Raw genomic sequence first — 24,789 nt, forward strand, 5'->3', positions numbered from 1 at the left:
CCACTTTCAGATCAGCTGAGTTCTGAGAGGGGACAGTGGGCATCCCTTGTGCTGTTGCCACCAGGAGGGGGACAAGACTTGAAGCAAACAAAACAGTGGAGGTGTCCTGTAGATGGGAAGGTCCGGGCTGGCTTTTTCAGGTATTTCCCACGCAGCACAAAGCATGTCCACAGTCTGCATATGGCTCTGTTCATGCTCCTAAATCCCGCGTGCTGGATGGAGACGATCACTGAGCACCATGGACAGATGTGTGGACTGGCTGACGTGGTGGTTGTTAGTGGGGTTTTCCCTTCCAGGTCAGAGCACTGAATTTTTATCCAGTTTTGCTTATCATTCCCACTAGCCTGTTGGGCACTGGGGAGATGGGTAGCAGGACTGTCTTTCCTGACACATCATCGGTGGGCCTGAACGCTGGAAGAGCTGAGAGGGCAGAGCGCAGGAACTCGGGGAGCTGCGGCAAGTCCGGAGGCAGAGCCAGCTTCAGCCGTCTGTCCTCATGGGGCCAACGCTTTGACAGGGCACAGGTCCTTGGAAACACCACAAGAGCCTGCCCGCCATGCCAGGCTGCGCTCTGAGTAGCATAATGCCAAGAAATGGCTGTTTAAAAGAACAGAGCTGCTAATGTTCACGCTCATAAATATGAAACAGAAGGAAATTGAAGAATATAAATTTAGTGCTTATTTGAAGCCTGAAATATAAAGTTGGATAAGGGATCTTTCGGACAAGCTAGGATCTGTTTTCGATATAACATCTCAAATAGAGGGAGATGACTTTTGAGGTTGAGATTTTTGAGCTCTTTGTATTAGAATTCATAATGATTTTTCCTCTCTAAATGTTTCAGAGATAAAAGAAAATTACCTTGAGATTTAGTGTACAACTCTTGAGATTTTGACTGAAAAACATTATTCTTTAAGCTTAAACACTCATGTGCATACACACACACACACAGTGTTTCCTGCACTTTGGTTTAGCAAAGTGGCCTATGGTGTCTACCTCTAGAGCAGTAGTTCTCAATCAGGGTGATTTTGTCCCCAGGGCTCATTTGGCAATGATTTCCGGAGACATCTTTGGTTTTTACAACTGGTGAAAGGCATCCTACTGGCATCTGGTGGGTAGAGGTAGAGATGCTTCTAAACATCCTACGATGCCCAGGACAGTCCCCACAACTGAGGAGTATCCAGCTCAAAATGTCAATAGTGTCAACCAAGGTTGACAAACCCTCCTGTAGATTGAGCTTGAGCCATTGAGGGGACAATCTCTTGATCTGTGATTTAGTGGCACACCACCTCTTTCTAAAAGTGGTGCAAGGTCCATATTTTCAAGTTTTTTTCTTTTTTCTTTTTTTGCTGAGGAAGATTTGCCCTGAGCTAATATTTGTTGCCAATCTTCCTCTTTTTGCTTGAGAAAGATTCACCCTGAGCTAACATCAGTGCCACTCTTCCTCGATTTTGTATATGAGCTGCTGCCACTGCCTAGTTACCAACAAGTGGTGTAGGTCCACGCCTGGGATCTGAACCTGCAAATCCCTGGCTGCCGAAGCAGAGGGCACAGAACTTAACCACCAGGCCACGGGGCCAGGCCCCCATATTTTCAAGTTTTAAGCAGTCCATTACACCTTTTATTTCAAGACTTTGGGCTCACCCCTTGAGATCATTAGAGGTAGCATGGGATACTGCTTGCATCTCTTGATTACATCATTTTTATGATGTTTAGAAAATAGGAAAGAAATGTAATCACATGAAGAAGATAAAGAGAACCAAACTGGAAGACACACATCTCCCCATTCATTTCCATGGTTATGTGATTATATTCATACCTCCTTCTCCCTCATACAGATCGAGGGGCTTTGTCTCACTTTTAACTGGAAATGAAAATGGAATCTGGAGGTAGCAGCCACCCTCACTGTTCTACGGGGTCCCAGCAGATCCTTTCACAGCGAACACTGATGTTTTCAGCAGGTTGCAAATGGGCACGCCCATTTGTGTGACACACTTTCCTCGCAGGCTTCATAAGTGTCCTTAGGTTTCATCTGAATCATGGAAACGGAAAAATGAAATCAGAAGAGATGGATCAGGAAGCAGAGCAGTGCATGCAACTGCACATTTCGATCAAAAGTGTGGAAGCTCCCGAGGAGGTGGGAGCGGGGAAGCAGCAGTCCTAGTCTTTAAAAGTGCCCTTAGCACACACTCAGCATAGACTTATGGAATTGGCCAGGTTCTTAGTTGCAGACCACAATGTCCTCTGCTGCTGGTTCGAGGGACTGTTTAAAGGACATCCCTAGAGGGGCCCTGGGAGCAGGCTCCAGGCTGCCTCCAGGACCAAGTTCCCAAGCCACTGCAGGATGACCTGGCGGCGGAGCTGCTGCTGATGCCAGGAATATGCTGTCCCTACCACAGCCAGGAAGCTGCCTCGTCCCCATGTCCCTTCACCGGAGCCCACTATCTCTGCTACAACCAGAAGTTGGCACCACAGCTGCCAACCTCAGAATCACACCCCTTCTGTGACTGGGATGCTGCCACTGTGCGCCAGTAAGAGGACCCCATGAGATTCCTTCTACAGCCGCTTTCTGAACCAAAGTGCTCCAGGGGCACACCTGGTTGGCGGCCTCTGAGTCACATGTCTGCATCCTCACAGCAAAGTATGCTGGGAAATGGAGTTCTTTGTTTTTGTTTTAAAATTATGCACTATAAGTGAGGAATTTTGAAAATACGGGGAAGGCGTTCATCATGTTTTATGCAGCCACATGTGGTAGCTAGGCACGAGTCCACATTTAACACTGGCAAATATGAGCTGCCATTCAATTTAGACTCTGGCCATGAGTGTCATGCCTGTGAAGAGGATGACCCACCTGTGAAAAGGTGGGAGGCAAAGGTCTGCTCCCTTAGAAGGGAGAAGAGAGGAAACATGGCCGACATGATGAGGGAGCATCTGCAGAAGGCCCCAGCGCTGTCTTCAGGGCTGCGCGGTGCAGCCAGAAGGCGTCATGGCAACGGGCCAGCATGGACTTCCACACCGCTGGGCAGCTAGCCCCCCTGGCCATCCCCTCTCAAGGATGTGCTCCTAGGAAGAGGGTCACTTGGGCTGTCTGCTCTCCCGTGGTGCACACCTGCTGCTCGAATAAACTCTGAGCCTGGAATTCTCACCACAGTGGGGCTTTTTCTTTCTAATTCACTGGAGTTCTTCAGAACAAAAGGCCCAGCATGAATATTCCTGTTAGTCCCATTTTGTCAAAGGGCCTAAGTGAGGCAGAGGAGGGAGAAAGCTCGTCTAGCTATGGTTCTAGCTAAACAAACAGCAGAAGACGTGGCGCGTATCCCCAGGGCTCGCAGTCTGCAATGCAGCTCATGCAAGCGGTGGTGTCTCAGCCAGGCTGTGAGTGAGCTCTCTGTGGACACCTGTGGTTTTGCCTTGTTAGTGTAAATTAATGCCTCCTGTAACAACTGTGAATGTCAGTCATAGCTGTTGGAAAAATAGGGATGAGAACGTGGGACAAAACTGACCGTGTGCCTAGTGCTTCTGGGTGGGGCAGAGGGAGGGTAGAAACCTGTCCTGAATACACACGGACGTGCACACACACACATAGACACACGCACACTTCTTGTTTATGCTGTGGAGAAGTAGACGGTATGCATCTTGTCTTAGTGGTCTTTTTCTTTTTTTCTCACTGTGGTGAGAGAAACCAACTCAAACTAGCTTTTGGAAAATTAGATTTATTAGAAAAGAAACAGATTTCATAGGATCCAAAGAGGAGTTGAAAATTCAGGTCTCAGGAACAGAGAGCCAGGCATGCTGGCCCCACCCCCCCAGCCCCCGCAGTAAGAATTCAGGTGTAGCTGGGTTTCCCTTAGGCGCTCACCATTACCACACCTCCATCCCATTCTTCTCACCTGGTAGCTTTCAGATCAGATTCTGGATGCTGGCCAGCAAATGGGTCAATTTCCACCAGTCAGGTGTCTCCCCCTAGAAAACCCGCCATGACCCAAGAGAGGCACAGGAGATCATTTCCAGGTAGAATCCTGAGCGCAGGAACCAGGCACTGGGTTTGTGGCCTATCGGCTTCATATAAGCGATTTACAATTGTGAACAAACTGTTTAACCACTCAGCTTCCCCAGCTGTAGAAAGGAGCTAAGAAGACCCTACCCGGTGGGGTCATCCTGAGGACCGCTGGAGGGGGATGCATGGAAGATGTCTGCAGCTACACCTTCCATATGAGAGCTCGGTGAGAATCGGCTGTTTTTTCCCGTTACCTCACCAACATATATTTACATGTGAAATATTTTGTAATAAAACGATGGTAGGTTTCAATACGAGATCGCTCCTGAAAAACTGTTGTTTTCTCTTTTCTCTAGCTATGAGTAATATACACGCTAAACTTTTTATAAGTTTCAAGCAGTCTTTTATTTGAACAGAGTTCAGTGAAATTTGTTTAGTGTGAAACTGCATCACGAAATATAGATTTGTGAAACCCTTTCGGAATCAATCTCGCTGAAACACTGTGTGCAACTGGTTGATAAGTCTGACCTTGTGGCCCTGCCTCCTTAGAGAAAAGGATACGGGTGTGCTGCTGCTGCCTGAGCAGCTGGCACTAAACACCTGCTCGTAAGAGCAGAACTGACTTTTTTTTTAAACTTTTAACTGAGGTGTATTATCTATACACAAAAATGCACATATCATAAGCATACAGTTCCAGGAATTTTCACAAAATGAACACACCTATGTAATCAGGACCCAGATCAAGACATAGAACGTGCCCGGCCTCCCTAAAGCTCCCTGTCTCCTTCCTGACTCTCCTGGGATCGACACACTGACCAGTTGGCTGGCCAGTTGGAACTTGCATTCGTGAACCTTGCAGTATGTACTTTTCATGTCTGGCCTCCTTCACACCTTGTGTTTGTCAGATTCATCCATATTGTTGCATGTTGTCGTGGTTCACTTATTCTCACAGCTGAGTAGAATTTCTTTGTGCAAATGTATGATTTCTTTGTCCATTCTGTTGTTGCTGGACATTTGAATAGTTTCCAGTTTGGGGCTAAGAACAGAGCTGCCATAAGAATTCTTATGCCTGTCTTTGGGTAAGTGTATGTAAGCATTTCTGTTGAGCATCTGGCCGGGAGTGAATTGGTGGGTCATGGGGCATGCCAAACAGTTTTGCAAGGCGATTTTTCTACTGCACTCTACCAGCAGCTCTGTGTGAGATTCAAGGGCTCCAGCTCCATACCCTCACCAACACGTGGCATTTTCTTACTGTTTCACTTTAGCCATTCTGACGAGAGTCTAGCAGTTCTCATAGCGGTTTTAATTAGGTCTTCCCTGATGATTAATGAAGTTGAGCATGTTTCCCTTTGTTGATTAGCCATTAGAATATTCTCGCTTATAAAAAGCCTGTTGAAGTCCTTTGCCCATCTTCAATTGGGTTGTTTGTCTTTTTCTTACTGATTTGTAGGAATTCTTTCTAGACCCTAGATATGACTTCTTCGTTGGATATGTGTATTATAAATACCTTTTCTCACTCTGTGGATTGTATTTTCCCTCCCTTAATGGTGTCTTTTCATGAATAGTTCTTAATTTAGTAGGATCCAATTTATTAGTGTTTCATGCATTATGAATAATGCAATTATTTTGTTTGTGACATTTTTTGCCTACTCTAAGGTCATAAAGATGTTATTGTCTAAGTTTTCTTCTAAAAGCTTTACTTATTTTCTCCTTTCACATTAAGATCCTATCCATCTGGAAGTGATTATTGTGTATGGTGTGAGATAGGAGTCCTACAAATATCCATTTGACCCAGTTCCTTTTATTGAAAGACCATTCTTTTCCCTGCCACATTTCTGTATCACATTTGTCACAAATCAGGTGATGGTCTGTTTCTGGACTCTATTCATTTCAAGTGGTTAGTTTGCCCATCCTTCATTAGGATCACACTGTCTTAATTTTTGTAACTTTAGGGTCGGTCTTGGTGTCTGGTAGTGTAAGTCCCCCAGCTTTGTCTTTCAAGATTGCCTGGAATTTCCATTTGAGTTTTAGAATCAGGTTAAGTTCCACAAAAAATATGGAATTTTGCTGGAATATTGATGGGATTGTGATGAATTTATAGGTCAATTTGAGGAGAGCTGACATCTCTACAAAATATGGTCTTCTACTCCATGAACATGATTTATCTCTCCATTTATTCCTATCTACTCTATTTCAATAATATTTAAAAGTTTTTAGCCCAGAGGTCTTGTACAGCTTTTGTTAGATTTCTTCCTAGGAGGTTTTTTTAATGTTATTATAAATAAGATAATTAAAATTCTTTTGTTTTCTATTTGTTTGTTGCCAGAAAATAGAAATACTAGTAAATTTTGTATCCTACTCTCTTACACCCAAATACCTTGCTAGTTTCACTTATTAATTCTAACAGTTTATGGATTCTTGTGAGTTTTCTCTATATATAATCATGTTATCTCTGAATAATTAGTTTTATTCCTCCTTTATATTGCTTCTGCATTTTATTTCTTTTTCTTGTCTTATTTTATTGAGTGGGACCTTCAGTACCATGGTGGATAAAGTGGTGTAGAAGGCACGTCTATCTCATTCCTGATCGTCAGAGGGAAAGCTTTTAATAATTTACCATCAAGAATAAAATTTGCTCTAGATTTTTTTATACCACTTGTCACATTATTTTTACATCTTTCAAGATGTTCGTGTTATTTTTCTCTTTTTTCTCCTGTTAATGTGGAATATTACATAGATTGATTTGTTAAATGTTAAACTACCCTTGCATTCCTGCAATAAACCTTACTTGATCTTGATGCATCATTCTTTTTACATATCACTGACTTTGATTTGCTAATATTTTGTTTAAGATTCTTGCATTTATGTTCAAGAGAGAGTTTGGTCTCTAATTTTCCTGTCTGGTAATATCCTTTTCAGGTTGTCATAATTTGTACTTCTCTCTTTATAGTGAGGTTAAACATATTTTCATATGTTTAAGGGCCAGTTCTAATTTTTTTCTTGTGAACTACCCATTTGTGTCCTTAGTTCATTTTTCTCTTTGGTTGTTTTTCCTTCTCTTATTGATTGTAGAGGCTATTTATGCATTAAGGAAATTAATCTTTTGTCTAACATGTGAGTGTTCAATATCTTTCTGCCAGTTTGTCATTTATCTTTTGATTTTGTTTATGGTATTTTTTTTGTTCACTATGCAGAACATTCTAATTTTTTATGTAGTCAAGTTTTCAGTTTTTCATGACTTCTGGATTTGGGGTGTTCTCACTCAGGTTATTAAAATATTTCCCTTTTCCTCCTTCTAGGGCTTCATTTCTTACTGTAAGTCTTTGATTACTAGAATTTGTTTTGGAACAAGGAACATAATGCATTTTTGCTAAACCAACATGAACTACAATAAACTCAGGCCTATAAAACTAAAAAGTAAATTCTCCCAGAGCAGCACCAAGCCTGTTTTCTTCAAGGTCCTATCCTCATGTACTCTACTTGTCTGAGGTAGAATTTGAACAAATCTCTCAAAATGACAGCCACCATTTATTAAGAGTGAAAAAGACAAAGTTTAAATATTTTTCTTCTGCTTACGAGATTTCTTCTAAGTGCTCCTTGAGCAGACATTATGTTGGGTAACAGAGCTATGGGCTCTCTTAGGAATTGTTTTGGGGGTGGTCTCCCTGAGACTTCTCAGAGGCTCGAAGGGGGAGCAGGAATCTGCTCAGTGGACAGGGGTTCATGGAAGAGACGACCAAGACAGGGGAAAACAGGACTATGGAAGGCCCTGGTGTGCTCTGGGGTGGGCAAAAAATGTAGTGTGAATATAGTGCTATGGAGTTATTTCTGGAGCTAAGGCTACTGAGAACAGAGGCCAGATCCGCGGCTCCTCAGGAGCCGTCTGAGGTTGTCCTGCCCACCGTCTCCAGCCAGGTCTTCCTCTGAGGGGCACAGGTTCCAGGTGCTGGCTCTCCAGCCAGAGGTGCACAGGCCTGACCACTTACACTCACCCCGCCTGCTTGGTGCCCCTTTGCTTTGGCAGCCAGAGGTGTGAGGTCTTGAGGTTATTTATGCCCTCCTAACGCTCCCACCCCTACTCCATCCCCACCCCCTCATGGATGTTCCTTTCAAGCATTGAATGGTGGGTGGAGGGTCAATCCTGGGCATCAGGTCCTGCCCTCCCAGTTCCCCCTGCTTCATCCCTCCCAGGAGGCAGGGGCTGTGCCTCTCCTTTTAAGCTGGGATGAGAAACGGATGCTTCATTTGCGTAGTTTGAATGGAATGCTAATGAAGGGAGGCGAGAGTGTATTCATTATTCATGTGCCGCCTCCTACCTCGGCCTCCTTCCAGGGCTCTGGGACTCCCGTAGGCTTACCTGTGACTGAGCAACAGGTGACTGCCCCGCCCGACTGACTGCACAGAGGCTCTGCAGCAGGAGCAGCCCTCCAGCCCAGCTGCCCGGGTTCCCCACTACTGCTGGTGCTGAGTGACTGGGGCCACAGGGCTCCGGGCCAGCCCTCCTGAGAGAGCGAGTGACCCTGGTGAGTCTCGCCCGCCCGTTGGCTTGCACTGAGGTTGTGGGAGTGAAAACCGATTCCTGTCTTTGAAAAGTGATTGCTCACCTTCCGTTCTAAAGGAAATCTCTGTGTCTCCAGAAGGACGTTGTGGGTCAGTAGCTGGGTGCATTGCGCTCACTGACTGCATCTTCTAATTACCTTTGCATTTCTAATCCTGACCTCTGTAAAAGGGACTGGCACCAAACCCAACACGTATTTCCCTGGCCACCTCCTGCACGGAGCACATCTATTTTAATGTAAGTAAATCAAGCCGTGGGCTAAGGTTGGGTTTGTGCAAAGGGAAGGGTGGAAATGCTGTCTGTGGAGATGCCGCAGGGGAACGCATTGGGAAAATGTGTTCCTGGGATCTTGATAAAGATTCTGTTATGACTCGAATAGTTTTCCTTTATTTTCTCTTTTTTTCTTTTAAATGAGATCACATTAGTTTGAAAGACTGTGAGAGAAATGGGAAGTGTGAAAAGAGCACAGCTGTACCCAGTGTAATGAAACATTAAGGATACTTAGGGACCTCCCCAAAGAATACAGACGTGAGACAGGAATGCGGATTCGCTTCTCAGAGGAACTTCTCTTAGGAACTGGGGCATTCCTGTTTGGTTTCTTATTTCTTTTCAGTAAAATACCTTCGGCGAAACTGTAAGAAACAGTACCCTTGAGAATGATTTTACAACAGTTCCAAAAGCTTTTTCCAGGATTTCCAGTAGATAAATCTCAGGAATATCAGTGCGTTATTCCAAAGTTTTCAGAAATTTAGTAAGAATCCTATATAGTCTCTAAATTTTCCTAATTAAGTTTTAAAGTAACTCCTTTTATTACTTAAAAATCGTTGAGCATTACATTATAGTCCTGTGAAATGGAATTGTGCTAACTGGGTAATAATATATTAACTTCTAGGGGTCCATTTAAATGCATCTGATTCCTGCAGTTTAAAGAACAAGCTGGCCTGGTGGGAAGGTAACAGGGGAGAGTAAGGCCATGTATCAAGTTCACCATGAGCTGGCGCTCTCGAAATTTCACATAACTCTCCGCTGATTGACACCAACCTTAATGAAGTCCCTGCCCTCAGGAGTTTCTGAGTCTGCAGGCATAAAGTGTGCCGTGCAGGGGAATTCAAGACAGAGAGAGAATAAAGCAGGGTCTGCAATAAAGCAGGAGAAGATGATTAGTGCCGAGCTGGGTGTGGAGTGTACACCAGTGCTTGTGGAGAGCTTTCGCTTTATTTAATTTTTAAAGAGAGATTTCCTTTAGATGTATGCTGTTGCCTCTGGTTCACAAGGATTACAATGAATCATTTAGAACAGCCACCATGCAATGTACTGGGTCACCAGCTAAAAAGAAGCATTGCTTTTCTGCGCCCCCTCCCCCCCCTTTTTTTTTTAAGCTTGAAGGTGATACATATCTGCTTTCTCGGTGGTCCAGAAATACTTCAGGAGTTTTGGGGCCCCTTCTGAACTTGGTTTTCTCATAACAAGGGTTGATTTTAGTGGGGACGATCACAAGGTTGTCTGTTGTGATGATGTTTTGGTTGGCAAGGCATTTGTAACACTCAGAGCCGTTAGCCTAGGTCGGCCACAGACACCCAACAGGTTGGGGGGAGAGATCAGACTCCACTCCTCCAATTAACTCCCCTCCCCTCTTATTTTCCCAAGAAATACCCTTCTCTTTGCTCACCCTGCCCTCTGCGTCTAACTTGTATTTTCACGCCTCTTTCCAAAACTTCCAAGGCGCATACTAGGTTCCACCTGGTCTGTGGTCTGGGTCTAACCTGTGTGATGATCGTCTGTGGGTGGTTTGCATCAGGCTGTGGAATCCTCAAAGGAAGGAGCAGAGTCTCAGCCCCTTCTACACAGAGCCTGGCCCTGGTTGGGCTAAGTGGGCTTCCCAGGTTATGAGGATCAGAGACCCAGGCAAGTTCTACCACATGAAGACAGTTGATTGTAGGGATTTGTGTTGTAATAAAGGAGGCAGGGATCTCGCTGGACCCCAGGAAGAGCTGCTTTTTTTGTATCAAATGCAGTGCTAGGAACTGGTTCTCTTCTTACCCGAGAGCCCTAGGAGTTCACAGACTTGTTCCTCCCATGGCCACCCTTTGGCTTCTGCTCCCTCACAGCTGTTTCTCCTACACCACCACCCCCAAGCTGGGAATTAAAAGAGGTATCCTTGATCTCCTCTAAACAGCTCCCAGACTATTTTTCCCTCCCTTTTTGCAAAGGCTGGCTGGAGTGAAGCTCCTGCCCGCTGACTTTGCCATGCATCCCTCTCCCCAGTTGCTAGCACCACTCACATCCTGGTCACACCCTCCAACTCAGCACCAACTCCAGCCTTCCTCCTGCCAGCCTGGCCTTTTGGTTCCTTAACCTCTTGTCTTTATCCTTCAGCCCTCCCATGCTCTCTCCTCCAACTTTCTCAGCAGATGAGCTTGCCTCATATAGCATTGAGAAATAGACACTGTGAGTTGCAAAATCTCTTGTCTGCCTTACTCAAACCCTCCAACTATGCCTCTGTCCTTCTCCATCTTTTCCCTCTTTCCACGGTGGGCAGAAGTCTAAGATTCCTGCCCGCTAGCATACCCGTCCTGTGTAACCCCCTTAAGTGTGGGCCAAGACCGGGAATGGGATGGGATACCACTCCCATGATTAGGAGACTGACCAGTTGAATTTGAGTTAATCAAAAGGAAGATTATCTGGATGGCCCCAACCCAATCAGGTGAGCCCTTAAAAGGGTCAGGCCCTTCCTGAGGTCAGAGACATTCCAATGTGAGGGAGATTCTTTGTGCTGACTTTGAAGATGAAGGGGCCATGACGTGACAGTGGCCCTTAGATGCTGAGAGCAACCCCGGGCCAATAGCCAGCAAAGAAACAGAGACCTCAGTCCTACAACTGCAAGGAACCAAATCCTTTCTCTTCTAATCTGAATGAGCATGGAAGAGCACCTCAGACTCCTAATGAAAGCACAGCCCCGACTGACAGCTTGACTTCAGTCCCAGGAGACCTTGATCAGAGAGCCTAGTTGAGATCTGCCCAACTTCCCACCTAAAGAACTGTGAGATAATAAACCGGTGTGGTTTTAAGGGCTAAGTTTGCTAACAGCAACAGAAAACTACGACGTTCTCTCTGTGGCGGTGGAGATTTGCCCATCTTTGGTTTATGCCCTAAGCCCCCATTTGCTTCTGTTCCCACCCCTTCTGCTGTCTCAAGAGTGTCTCTCCTGTTATCTCTCTACAATATCTCCTATAATACCACTCGTCTCTGCTTCCTGGACTGTTTACATCAGCATAGTAACTGGTCCCACTTAAAAACTATCTTCCTTGACCATGCATCTCTCCCAAGAGACCACTCCAGTCCTCTGCTTCCCTTTAGGCAAACTTGTCAAACATGCACACCATATACTCATCTCCAGTGCCCTCTCCACCTGCTGCCATCTGCGTTTTGCTCTGATCAAGGTCAACAGTGGCAGCACCTCTCTGTCCTGATATTCCTTGACTTCCTAGCAGCATAGGTCAGCCGAGCCTCCGTCTTCTTTTGGCTCAAGGACATCATTTTCTCCTGGTTGGTTTCCTCACTTCACCGGCCATGTCTTCTGGGTCAACCTTTACCCATCCCGGCCCTTACTCTCTCTTCTCTACCCTCTCCCATACGTCCTGATGGATGTAAATATGTATCTCCTTATGCCAAGACTCCCAGATATCTCTCTCTTCTCCAGGCTCTCCTCGAGCTGCACATTCTTGCAGCCAGTTGCGCACTCAATGCCACCGATGGCTGGGTAATGCGCATCTCAGTCTGGTCATGTGTAAATGAAATGTCCCACCTCCCATGCAGTCCCCAGTCTTCCTGCCTCAGTAGGAAATCTAGAGGTCATTTTTAATTCCTTCCCTTGCTGACTTCATTGCATGTGCTCCATCAGCAAGTCCTGAATGCCCTGCCTCCTAAGTGTATTCCCTAACTGGTCTCTCTGCCTCCACTTTTGTCCCTCTCTGGCCCATTCTCCACCCATCAGCAAAAGGGCTTTTCTGGAAATGTCAACCCCTGTGGTCATCTACACTGCTGCCCCTTGCTCACCAGCTCTAGTCTCTGTCCTCTTTCAGATCCTCGGTCTCACCATGGTCCTTCTTGCTGCAAGGTGGCTGCCCAGGCCATTGCCTCCTGTTGGAATGCCTTCACCCTGTCTTTGCTGGCTGCTTCCTCCTTGCCTTTCAGCTGGCTCCTCAGAGAGGCTAGCCCTGTCTACTTGTCCAGCAGTGCTGTCCCAGCGTCTTTTATTCAGTCCCTTGTGTTTCCATCATCGAAATTTCTGTAACTTGAAAGTAATTCCTTATATTTTTGCCTGTTCTTTTTTTTTTTTGTCTTCTGAAAGGCAAGGATTCAGTCCAGTCTCTTCACTCTTCTATCTCCAGCACTTAGCACGATGCCTGACACGTAGGGGCCCTCAATTAATATTAGTTGAGTTAGAAAAATAATGAACAACACCAGTTGTTGGCTTGCTATCTTTCAAGCACGGATATTCCATTTGATCCGCTCAGTAACCCCACCGCGTAGTTATTATGATCATGAATATTTAAAAGGTAAAGAAACCAAACCGGAATGAAGTGAAATCATCTAACCGAGGTCATCCTTGTACGAATGCCGGAGTTGGGCCTTGAAGGCAGGCATTCTGACTCGGGGGCCTGCCTTTCAGTCACACACCTGGCTGGGTGATTAGTCTGCTCACAAGACTATTGAGGGGAATTAGTAACTAATGACTGTAGACTAGCTTGAAAATACAGAGAGCTGCAAAGAGGGAAATGGTTTTCAATGTGGATGTAGAATGGTGAGGGAGATACGGAGGGGGCGATCCTTATTTTAACCAGCATCTCCTTAGTGGCTGGTAACATCGCAGCAGGTGCATTTGCTTGCACGGTGCAGCGTAGTGTCTGGGAGGCTATATTTGCTCAGTTTCAAAACAGCAGGAGGAGGCTGCTGGGACTGGCTTCAGGAACTTTGAGAGAGGAATGTGGCCACAGGGCCACATCAAAGGCTGCCTGCCAGGACTGTGCTGCCTCTCTGGAACAAGGATGCGCGCACGAGGATGGCTTCTTTCTCATCCCTTTGTTTTCTGTTTCCAATTTGTCCAAACGACAAGGAGCTTTGAAGTGCCTTAAGTCAGCCCAGTGTGGGCCAGGACCACTAAGTGGGGAGAAGTGTTCTGTTTTCCTGGAAACATGCCAATTTCCCAGATGCTAATAAGAAAGCAGAGCTTGGGGTTCCTAAAGTGCCTTGTTTTTAGGGAAAGCGACAGCAAATTCATTGATGTATGAGTTTGAAAGTCTTATATATATATGTGTATATATATGTGTGTGTGTGTATATATATATGTGTATATAATAGACCTCGGGTCTGGAGTCTCATTCCTACACTTATGGTTGAGTCAACACAAAGACGTCTTCGTTTTAGCATTTGATCAGGTGGCTTGGGGCGGGTGGGGGTGAGTGAAGGGCACTTAGTAGTCATGCCACACACCAGTGGGAGACAGAGAAAAGCAGAACAAAGCCAGTCTGCATGGCGGAGTGGACATGGGACAAGGCTGGCCACTCCTACATGAGATGGAGGAGGTTGCTATGGTTTCATCAGCAAACTTGTCCAGGCTGCGAGAGGCAGGCCCTTTCTTTCCTCTTGAAGACAAGTGCTCAGAGTGTATGCAGAAGTCCTTCCAAGCAAAGTTGAGGGTGAGGGGTGGTTGGTAGTATATGCCTGGATTTGATGGCTTTCTCTGTAAGTGACCCTCCTGCCATTGGGCCCTACCTGTCCATCGCCTCTTTGCTTAGCATGAAGTCACTTGGCTTGGGGTCAGGAGTGTGGGCTCTGTTTATTTCCAGCTCTGCCACTTCCTGGCTGTGGGACCTTGATAAAGTCACTTATACCCGTGGAATGGCAGGAATAACTCCATACCTATCTCATCGAGGGCCTTGGAGACCATATACGATGACGTTTTCAATGCCCTTAGCCTAGCCCTGACCCTTGGAGACTGCTTGCTTCAAGTGGTGGCCATCAGGTGTCATTATTATTTTTCTCATTTCTTTCCCTTGTTTGCTTCTAATATGCTCTGAAACCGTGGGAAAGTCACTTTTGGGACCACAGTTTCCTTTTCTGCTAAGCAAGGGGGGAAGGGTACATCAATAAATACTGCTGGTGTGCCAACAGTGAGCCAGGCATTGATGGGTTCCCTGGACACAAAACCCCATGGGCCTCAGTGTCCCTGCTGCTGGGGCAAGCCTGCACCCCTCTGAGAGTCAGGTTCTTTGTTCACTGAGGGGTTTTAGTTTTGACTGTTGGCTTGTGTTTGGCCTGAAGGGAGAAGGATGGCACCTATGGGGGGCCTTTGTCCCTGCTGCTGTCTCAGTGAGGGCCGCCCTTGCTGCCTCTCAGGCCTTGGCCTTCAGGATCCAGGTCCAGTCACCCCCTGAGGACCCCCTTCCTATGCTCACCCAAATCTGGTGGGATTTTCAACCTTGTTATTCACAGGGATGTTTACAAAGGCCGAAGGATACCGAAATGCTCAGTTTGTAAAGGAAAGTCACTCCAACTCTTTGGTGAGGCACTTCCAGATTTCTTCTGAGCGTGTAGGTCTGCAGAGCCTGGCGGTTTAGAGCCCCTGCCCCCACAGCCCCTGGAACAGACAGCTGTCTGTCTAAACCAGACCTGTCTGTTGAGAACCAGAGCAAGTTTGCCCCCCCGGAGACATTTTATAATGTCTGGAGACAGTTTTGGTTGTCACAACTGCAATGGAAGGGGTGCTACTGGCATCTATTGGGTAGAGGCCAGGGATGCTGCTAAACATCCTACGATGCACAGGACGGCCCCACTGCAGACAGTGCTCTGGCCCAGAGGTCAACAGTGCTCAGGCTGAGAAAGCTTGTTCGAAGCTCTGCTGCTCTGGCCTTCTACTCATCTGGCTCCTGTGCTGGGCTATGAGTCACTTAAGGTAGGGACTGCCTCTGGCTGGTCCTTATTGAGTGTCCATTTAATGAAGGAATGATGAGTATGCATCTTAGCAATTTAGCTGCTGCAGCTTACTTCTCTGGTCTCAGGACCAAATAGTTTCACTGGAGGCAAATGAATAAGAGTTGATGCAGGACACCCTGGGCTGTGTGCCTTCTGTTTGGAGCTCACAGCTGCCTCAGCAGTGCAGCCCGGCAGGCTGCTTCTCAGCACAGCCACCTCTCCCATAGCCATCAATGTGGAGTGGGCATGGTGCCACATGCTGGCCTACACATTTTTATAGGAATGACTTCATTTAATTATCACAAGAGCCTCTAAGGAAGTGACTCTGATGATCCCCTGTTGCAGATGGAGAGACGGGCTCAGAGGCCAGAGATCTTCTTACCCACCATCACATATCTAGTGGGCCTGGGAGCCTTGCATTTGGCCATTTGTGGCTCCTGGTGGAACCCTGGTAAAAGCAAGGCAGGACTCCACTAGCGCTGCCCTGGATCCATTTCACTGTGCATTTGGGTTGAAAGCTCAGGCCTCTGGTGCCATTCTGTCACATGGTGGATGATGGATGTTGGGGCATGGGGCAGGTGTGCTGTGGGCCAGGGTCCCCTGTGTTTGGACACACTCAGCTGTGTTCCTGGCTGACCTGTCTCCCCTAAGTGCACAGCAGTGCTTGGACAGGGCCAGCAGTGTGCTGGTCAGTCTTCAACAACAAACAGCTTGGAGAGGAGGTTGGAGGAGGGGAGTTGCCCTGAGCTGTAGTATGTGCTGCTTTCTGTGGTGTAAATACTCCCACCATGGCTGGTTTCAGGCTATCAATGTGATACCACTGAACGAACACAGAGTAGGGAAGAGATGCACACGCTTGTCTCTCACAAGCCCATGTGAGCTGGTTCTAGCATGCCACTGCAATTGGCCATGAGGAGTGAGCTAAATCAGATACCCTACTCCCTGGGAATCTCAGTTTCTGCAAAGTATGAAAAAGCAGGCTTGCACTGGCAGATGGAGTAATGTGCATTTGCTAAATTATAAGGGGGAGACATGACTAATGGTTTACTTCCCGGGTTGCAGAGCTGTGGCAGGCTCTCCTTCCTGGATATTACTGACCCTCAGATGGGTATAGGGCTCTTGGTGGCAGGCCACAGGAGTATGGGTTGTAATCATGCAACTGATGCCCCTTAAAATTGATGGTGACTTCTGAATCTGAAATAGTCCCTGTCCCCGGAGAAGAGGCAGGAATCACTAACTGAGCCTCTGCAGGTTGCTTCGTGCCCATTTGATGGGTGGGGCAATCTGCATATCAGCAAGGTTACTTGGGCTCCCCAGGGTGGCACAGGTAGTTAATGGAGCCAGAATTTCCACCTGGTGTGTCTGAGACTGTTCTGTCTCATGCAGAGACTGAAGGGATTCTGTTCAGAACCATGTCTCCCATCGCTCCAACCCTGGGTCAGCCCTTTGGTCTTGCTGGAAGAACACAAGGAGCATCCGAGCATCTGTTAAAGATGTCCATCTTGGGCAGCAGCCGTGCCTTGGGGTTTTGCTTTCACCAGCCTGGGGGAGGTGGGACAAGGCAGATCCTTTTGTGTCAAGGAAGCTGCAGCTGCTGGCCTGAGCATACAGACAGGGAGAACAAGGACCTCTTTCCCCCTGCTCCACGGGTCCCCCTGGGCTGGCTTGGGACAACACTGGCAGGAGGACACTGAGCCTGCAGCTTCCCCTGGGCAGCCTGTCCTGCTCAGGCAGAGGGGAGAGAAGCCAGCCAGCTCCTCGGCTGGGGGGCAGCCCCTCTGGCTCCACAGCTGCCAGGAGTTGATGCTTCATGCCAGGCCCCGGCTCTCTCATTACTGTTGTTTAATTGCAGGGACCTTCCTGGTCACAGCTTTTACCCTCCTAATTCAGCTCTCAGTGGGGGGGTTCTTTCTCACTTAACTTCCAAATTTACACCTCTCGTCTCTCCCTGGCACTCCTATCTGCAGTTGTTGATGGGTGCTTAGCAGATCCCCAGGGGCCGGAGGAAGCTTCGGGAGGGGGGCTGGTTCCCCTCTGTATCAGGCGTGCATCTCTGCCTGCTGTTCACCCAGCCTCTGACTCTGCCCTTGGCCCTTCTCAGAATGCAGGCATGGTTTCTCTAAGAGTCCCCTTGTTTAATTTGCAGCTGCAGTTCCAGAAGGTGACATTTGTCAGTCACATCCAAGCCTCATTGCAGTGCGGATGTTCCGTGGCTCCCGGCGGCACAGGGAGTGAACACTTGCTTCTATTTTTTTTTTTTCATCAGGACCACCAAAATTTCACAGTCCCGCAACCTGATCCTGAGAGCAAATTTTAATGAATTCAGCAGAAACTTGTGTAGCAGTGATAAAATGTAATTGCCTACAATTTCACACCCACACTCGCCTCTGTTCGGCTGCAGAATTCCAGAGAGCTCGCTCCTCGCCCGTTTTGCAATTTCATCACCATGGAATCACCCGCTCCTGAGGTATTCAGGCCTCACAGACGCTTGAATGAAATGTGTGGTGAATTCTCATCGTGATGCCATGAGCAGAAGCAGGCAGCGCTGCCATTAAGATTAATTAGGGGGTGAGGCCCACACTTTGGACCCGGCAGCAGGCTATGAATTATATTCTTAGTGCATTTTTCAAAGACTCTTTCTTCCAGAACATCTCCTGATTTTTTTTCCCGGCCATTCTGAAACCGTTGACTACACATGTTGACTCAATTTTTTGTCTACTCTGAACACCTCTTTGAGATCAGCCAGGGTAAAAACCAGCACATTCTTCTAGCATCTTAAATAATCTGCAGGCATTTAGTTTACTCCAGTGGCTTCAGGGACATACTTTCTACATGGCCTCTGTAGGACCACTAGATACCGTCCCAGAAAATCATATTGCTTTTCTGTTTGTAAGATCTCTGAGCTAAGAATGTCTTTTTACGTTCTTAAGTGATTGAAAAAAAAATCTTTTGTGACATGAAAATTATGTGAAATTCACCTTTCAGTGTCCATAAATGAAGTCTTGGTGGCACACAGCCAGGCCCATTCATTGTCCTATTGTCCATGGCTGCTTTTGTGCTGCACAGGCAGAGTTGAACAGTGCAACAGAGATCATACAGCCTGCAAAGACTACGATATTCACTCCCCAGACCTTTGCAGAAAACATTTGCTAATCCCTGGTATGGAAGAGCAGGTGCCTCAGTGGGGACGGCTTTGGTCCCACCAAAGCTGAGCTGGTGTCTCTCCTTCAGTGAGGAGCTGTGTTTTTGCTGATGTCCACGAGGTCACTCTGGTTTGACGCCCTCCAGTGGCACTGAAGGCCGATATGACTCAGGGCCTTACAGGACAACAAGGTTTCATCCCAGAGGGAGGGCCACGTGACATTGTCCTTTAAGACAAAGTCAAGGGGCCTCCAACCATGCACTGAGCGCGCTGGTGGCTTATTATTTGCCATTTATCACCATGCCTTGAATGTTCACCAAAGTGAAAAATAGTTTGCCAATGAAGTAAAGTGGAAAATTAGTTTCAGTTTTCCTCCTGCTGCAGGTAAACACAGAAATTAAAAATGAAGGCTTTAATCACTGGTGTGTTTTCATCTTAGGCTGAGTCTTACCCACTTAAAAATTGGGGGGGCCCTTGCTTATTTTATTCATGAGGTAATTCTTGCAGGCCAATGAGAACTGTCCAGTGAGAAGGGGAGAATTCTTTTCTGTGTGTGTGGCTTTGCTCAAAAAACAAACTTAAGACCGTTGAGGAAATAATGGAGTGGTCAAGTAGAAGTATAAGATTTATTGTCAAGAGCAAGTACTGTAAACTGAAAATGTACACCTTCGGGCAGCCTGGCTCTGTACAAGCTTCTTTTATGAGGGAAAATAGGCTGGAACTTTAAAAATCCAAACATCATGTGGTTCTCCAACGGGCTTAATTTGTGTATCAATTATAGATGACGTAATCCTGCATTTTCTCCTAAGCTGTTGAGGGTCTAATTTCAGTAGAATTCTCAACAAGCATCTTAAGCATGACCAAGAACTGTTGTTAATAAACTCCAGGTAAAATATTTCTAACTTGCTTACTCAAGGAAAACAACTCTCGATTAAGCTCGTATAATAAAATGTCTTAACTTTGCCAGCTGGCATCATCTAAGAACCATGTAAGGCTTGTTGGTTGGTTGGTTTGTTGGTTGGTTGGTTGGTTTTTTAGCCATTGGACTGCTGTGTAGATACAGCAGAGATGAGCTGACTTCTCTGGTACTCATCTTCAGATCAGTTCCACCAGGCCAATTCCACGGGCCCAGTTGCGACAGTTGGCTGATGCTCTGCTAGGCTGTGGAGCAGAAGGTGGAAGAAGAGGAGGGAGGGAGGGTAGTGGGAGTGGACCCGCAGCTCCTCCGAGGTGTGTGGATTTCCCTGGCTGCCTTCAGGGCAGGACTTTCCCTTGATGACTGAGAAGTGACAGATGACAGCAAAGATCACTGACAGAAGGGATATCAACCCTCTACATAAAATCTCGGCTGGGCCAGCCCAGTGGCATAGTGGTTAAGTTCACATGTTCTGCTGTGGCGGCCTGCGGTTTGTGAGTTCGGATCCTAGGCATGGACCTACACACCATTCAACAAGCCACGCTGTGGCAGCCTCCCACATACAAAACAGACGAAGATTGGCAGAGATGTTAGCTCAGGGACCATCATCCTCACCAAAAAGTAAAATAGACAAATTAAAAAAATTTTTAAAAATAAATAAAAGCTTAGCCGTATGGGGCCCGTAGAGACAAAACCTGGTATGGATTCCGCCACTTAAGGATGGATGCTCATAACAATGGAGCATCAGGAAATGTTGGAAACACCTTTATTGATTGTTTTAAAAATTTAAGAAAGCAAATAATCAGGAGCGATTTTCAAAATATTCAACAACTGTGGGGCACAGGCACTGATCTATGAGAATAAATGTGGCTAGAGAAAACCGGTCCAGACATCCCAGAGAATATTGGCCAAATACCAGTGGCATATAGTACTTTTAGAAAAATTTCTAAATAAATTACTTAATACAGGTATTTCTGACTTAAAGAGGTGAATTTCAATTATGTAGAAAATCCACTTTTTGAGAGTGCCATGTTTCTCAATAATTCCAGTAATGAGATGGTTGCACTTCAGGGTCTCCACAGGTATGTGGCCATCAGTTTCCTCCAGGTGGCCTGAGATAGTTCACCCAGCATTCACCCAATACCTGCCAGGTGTGGGCACTGAACAGGGTCTTGGAAACACGGATCTGGGAGCCCACTGCTGTGTGGGGAAGAAGAGAAATGGACAGGTGAGTACTGATCAGTGTGAGCATGCCATAGGAGAGGCAAGCAAGGGGGATTCTGAGGACCATGGAGCAGAGGGGCCAACTCAGATGGAGTGGGAGCTCAGAAAAGACCTCCTGAGGCTGCTCAGAGGAGTCTTGAAGGACCGGTAGCCAGCAGTGGCCAGTCAGAGAAAGGAGGGGAGAGCATGCAGACAGAAGAAACCACAGGTAAGGTGAGAGGGTGTGCAGCCGGTCTGGAGAATTTCAATAGCTCTTTAGTGGTGGATGAGATGAGGCTGGCCAGATGGGCTAGAATCAGGTTACAAGGAGTCTTACACATCAGGCTTCCAGTTTGAATTTCATCCTGAAGACAATGAGAAGTCTTTGAAGGATTTTTAAGGTGGAGGGGATGGTTTCCTGAGGTTCAAGTTTCTGTTTAGAAAGCTTCTTCTGGCAATGAGACTAGAGGCAAGAGACCAGTAATGAAGCTGGTAAAGTAATACAAGCCTGAGACGATGGTAGCCTGGCCTGGGATATTAGCAGTTGGGATTAATAAAACTGGATTTGACCCCGGGCAGGGCAAGGAGAAGGAGGCTGGGCAGATAGATCCCCCCAATCCAAGTGAAAAAAGATAGCCTCCTGATGTCAGGCCGTGAGAGCAAATGGGGAGATAAGAGAGGTAAGAAAGGGACTTGAGAGATGTTAGAAGGGGAACCAGCAAGACTTGGTCATTGGCTGGGGGAGTGGAGGATGACTCCAGGTTTCTACACTGTCATTCCCCGAGAGAACTTGGAAGAAGGAGGAGTGAGGAGTAGTCATGTGGAGGATGTCTCCCCCTTCCCAACTTTATTCTCTTGTGATGGTAAAAGTCATACCTCTCTGACACAGAAAATAAGAAAAGTGTGGGGGGTGGGGGAGAAAAGGAGAGAGGGTGAAGAAAGAGGCTGCCCATTCCTATCATACAGCAGAGAAAAGGAATCAATTGGAGCTACATGTGTTAACATGAATGAATCTCAATTAAATTGCTGAGCAGAAAAGGCAAGTTCTAGCAGGGAATAAACAGTGCAATACTATTTATAAACATTTGACAACATCAAAACAACACCACAGATTGCTAAAGGAATCATACATTTGTATAAAAGTAGATCATGGGAAGGACAGACCCCAAATCTAGGCCAATGTTTGCCTGAGAAGGCAATGTAATTGAGGAAAGCTACAATCAATATATAATCAGGGAAGAGATGTCAACTGTTTTGGTAACATTTACTTCTTAAGCTGAATTCTGAGTATGCTATTATGAAATTTGTTATTTATTATAACTCTGTATGTCTTAAATATGTCATGATTTTTTTTTTTTTTGGTGAGGAAGATTCGCTCTGAGCTAACATCTGTTGCCAATCTTCCTCTTCTTATTTTTTGCTTGAGGAAGACTAGCCCTGAGCTAACATCTCTGCCAGGCTTTCTCTATTTTATATGTGGGTTGCCACCACAGCATGGCTTGATGAGTGGTGTAGGTCTGCTCCCGGGTTCTGAACCTGCGAATCAGGGCCACTGAAGCGGAGTGTGCTGGACTTAACCACTATGCCACAGGGCTGGCCCCTGTCATGATTTTTTAAAGTCATTGAAAACCCATCCCCTGAGAGCATCAGTTTAACATATTTTCTGGGAACAGCCTTATCTCTGCTCTTATGCTGAGAGCCTTCACAGAGATAGCCCCGATCCCCTTCAGAGTCAGGATTCCTGCTTGCACACAGGTTCCTTGTCTGGGGTCCTTGTTGGGGGTCCCCAGATGTATCCATGGTGTTTGACCCTCTTGTCTTCTGTGGGATCTCTCCCATGCCCTTCTCTTCAGAGATCACAAAACAAATTGAAGAAATTGGGTGTCTGAGTTGCCACTATCAGTTAAGACTCCAAAATCTGTGATTAAACCCAGTGGGAATGAACACGCAGACAACTTTGCCCCTAAAGGATTATTTGTTCTCACCTTGGGAGAGAAACCCACTACCTGGGAACCTGGTCTCATAGCTAACAACATGCTGCTGGTGTGTCATGCTTAGCTGGAGTGTTCCACAGCTTGGCTCATAAATTGAATTTCATTTTCAGAACTAGGATGAAATGAAGAAATAATTTCACATACTGTACACTTATTGAAATTATATCAAAATAAGCAATGAAGGAAAATTTCTCTTGGTAATATAATTTCAAGGATCATTTCATGAGCTTGCAGCTAGAAAGCATCTAGGTTTGATAACCACCGGGAAAGACTGTCTGTGCTCTATTTTGAGCGTGAAAGAAGAAGATGGTGTCACTTTGGTTTTCTTTGCTGAGTACACTCAATGTCTCTCCTCCCGGTCCCTGCTTCTGTCATTTTAGTACCTGCTGTTGATATTTTGCAGTCTTCCATATCACAAGTCATCATTTCTTCATCCTGATAGAGGACCAGAGATTATTATTGTGGGACATGGCATTCAACCAATGGTCCTTTGTGCCCATGCACTAGCATAAGTTGACTAAGTGCCTGGCAGCCAGCTGATTTTGATAATATCGGAAAGTAAAGATTCATTTATGATCTGATGCAGGCTGAGCCAGACATTTTCACCAGCTTTGGTTAATGCGAGGATGACTCACTTCACAAATTCACAGGCATCTACCAAAATTGTATAATTTCACAGAAGTTTTACGGCAGGTTAAAATGTGAAATTGACTCAGGCGTAGACAGAATGATATCTTTGTGGAATGTAATCATTTCTCTCTATTTCTAAGAATGAGCACCTTCTGAAGTGAGCTAAGCGTTCATGTAGAGAGAGGGACTTCTATCTGCCTACTTCTATCGGCATTTCTGCGTGACGCTGATTTCACTTGCGTTGACCCGGGTGTGACTTTGAAGAGTTTGATTAGCTTATTTTAAACAGTGTATGATGAGACAGGTAAGTTAATGTGTCAGTCTCTTCCAATTCCTTCTCTGTTTGGAAGCCGGTGCTTGGATCCTGCTGTATTTTATGTTCTGTTTATCGCTCCCCACCTCCTCTCCCTCCAAAGCCCAATCCATTTATCCTGTAAACACTGAAGGTTAACCCAAAGTCAGGCTGTGAATTAGTAAGAAATGAAATGCTGATGAGTCAGGTGGGACCAGCTCCATCACTGCCCCAACCTGCCTTATTTAATTTCCTGGTTTGAAGGCGGAGTCCTAGTGATAACATACAGATGACACATCTCGGGAGAGGTTGCTTCTTTTGTGTAGACCTCGATCTGATGGTCTTCCCTAAATAAAAGGGATATTCAGGGGAGATTTTCCAGTATTTTAAAAGACTCCCGAGGAAGGCGAGTGCTGTGAGAATTAGAGCAAGCAGCACGGTGCCCTGCAGTTCCCAGGTTATTTGATGCATCTGATTATCAGCTGTCCTCTGCATTGCTTTCTTTCCTGTCTTGATGCTGGCTTGATTGTGCTGCACGTTTTGTTGAATATCTTGCCTAGGTATAATGAGCAGGGGGAGTCATTTGAAATAAAGGTGTCTTTGACTTCCATACTTGTTTTCTGAGACAAAAGGGAAAGCGGAAGTAGTTTTAAAAACTACTAAATTAAAGTTTAAAAGGTACTGTATTGTTCCTGCAGTGTTTCTGGAGAAAACTGGTAGCAGGGGATGAAGTTGGGAAGGAATCTGTCATTGTGATAGTAAAATTAGCAAAAATGATATGTCACTAACTTTTTTGAGTGATTGCTATGTATCTTGTACTCTGTTTAGTGGGTTATTGTTATCATATATGTTGGGATATCACATACATGCAGCACAGCACACGGATGTTAGGTGTACAGCTTGATGTGTCTACTTCTATATACCGCCACCCAAATCAAGATGGAACATGTCCAGTAGATCAGAAGGCACCTCCAAGTTCCCTCCTCATTCATAACTACACCTGCACCTGCCTCACCAAGGTAACCACTATTCTGACTTCTATTGCAATAGATTACTTTTGCCCATTGAACTTAATGGAAATGGAA

The 24,789-nt window shown here is 46.0% G+C and overlaps 1 protein-coding gene across 5 annotated transcripts in view; it reads left to right on the top strand.

Moving 5' to 3' along the window:
• The window catches only part of C1H10orf90 (chromosome 1 C10orf90 homolog), a 215,883-nt gene that overhangs the window by 76,107 nt on the left and 114,987 nt on the right, over positions 1-24,789 (top strand). The window contains exon 1 of one of the 5 annotated variants that reach the window (XM_070275589.1): positions 8,375-8,789. The exons of 3 other annotated variants lie outside the window; for them this stretch is intronic. The gene's annotated coding sequence lies outside the window, so the exon portion shown is untranslated. Of the gene's footprint in view, positions 1-8,374; positions 8,790-24,789 lie in introns of those variants that run through there. One more of the 5 variants, XM_070275585.1, reaches the window with a different exon arrangement.

This window comes from Equus caballus, chromosome 1 (assembly GCF_041296265.1).
Source record: "Equus caballus isolate H_3958 breed thoroughbred chromosome 1, TB-T2T, whole genome shotgun sequence".
Classification (NCBI taxonomy): Eukaryota; Metazoa; Chordata; class Mammalia; order Perissodactyla; family Equidae; genus Equus; species Equus caballus.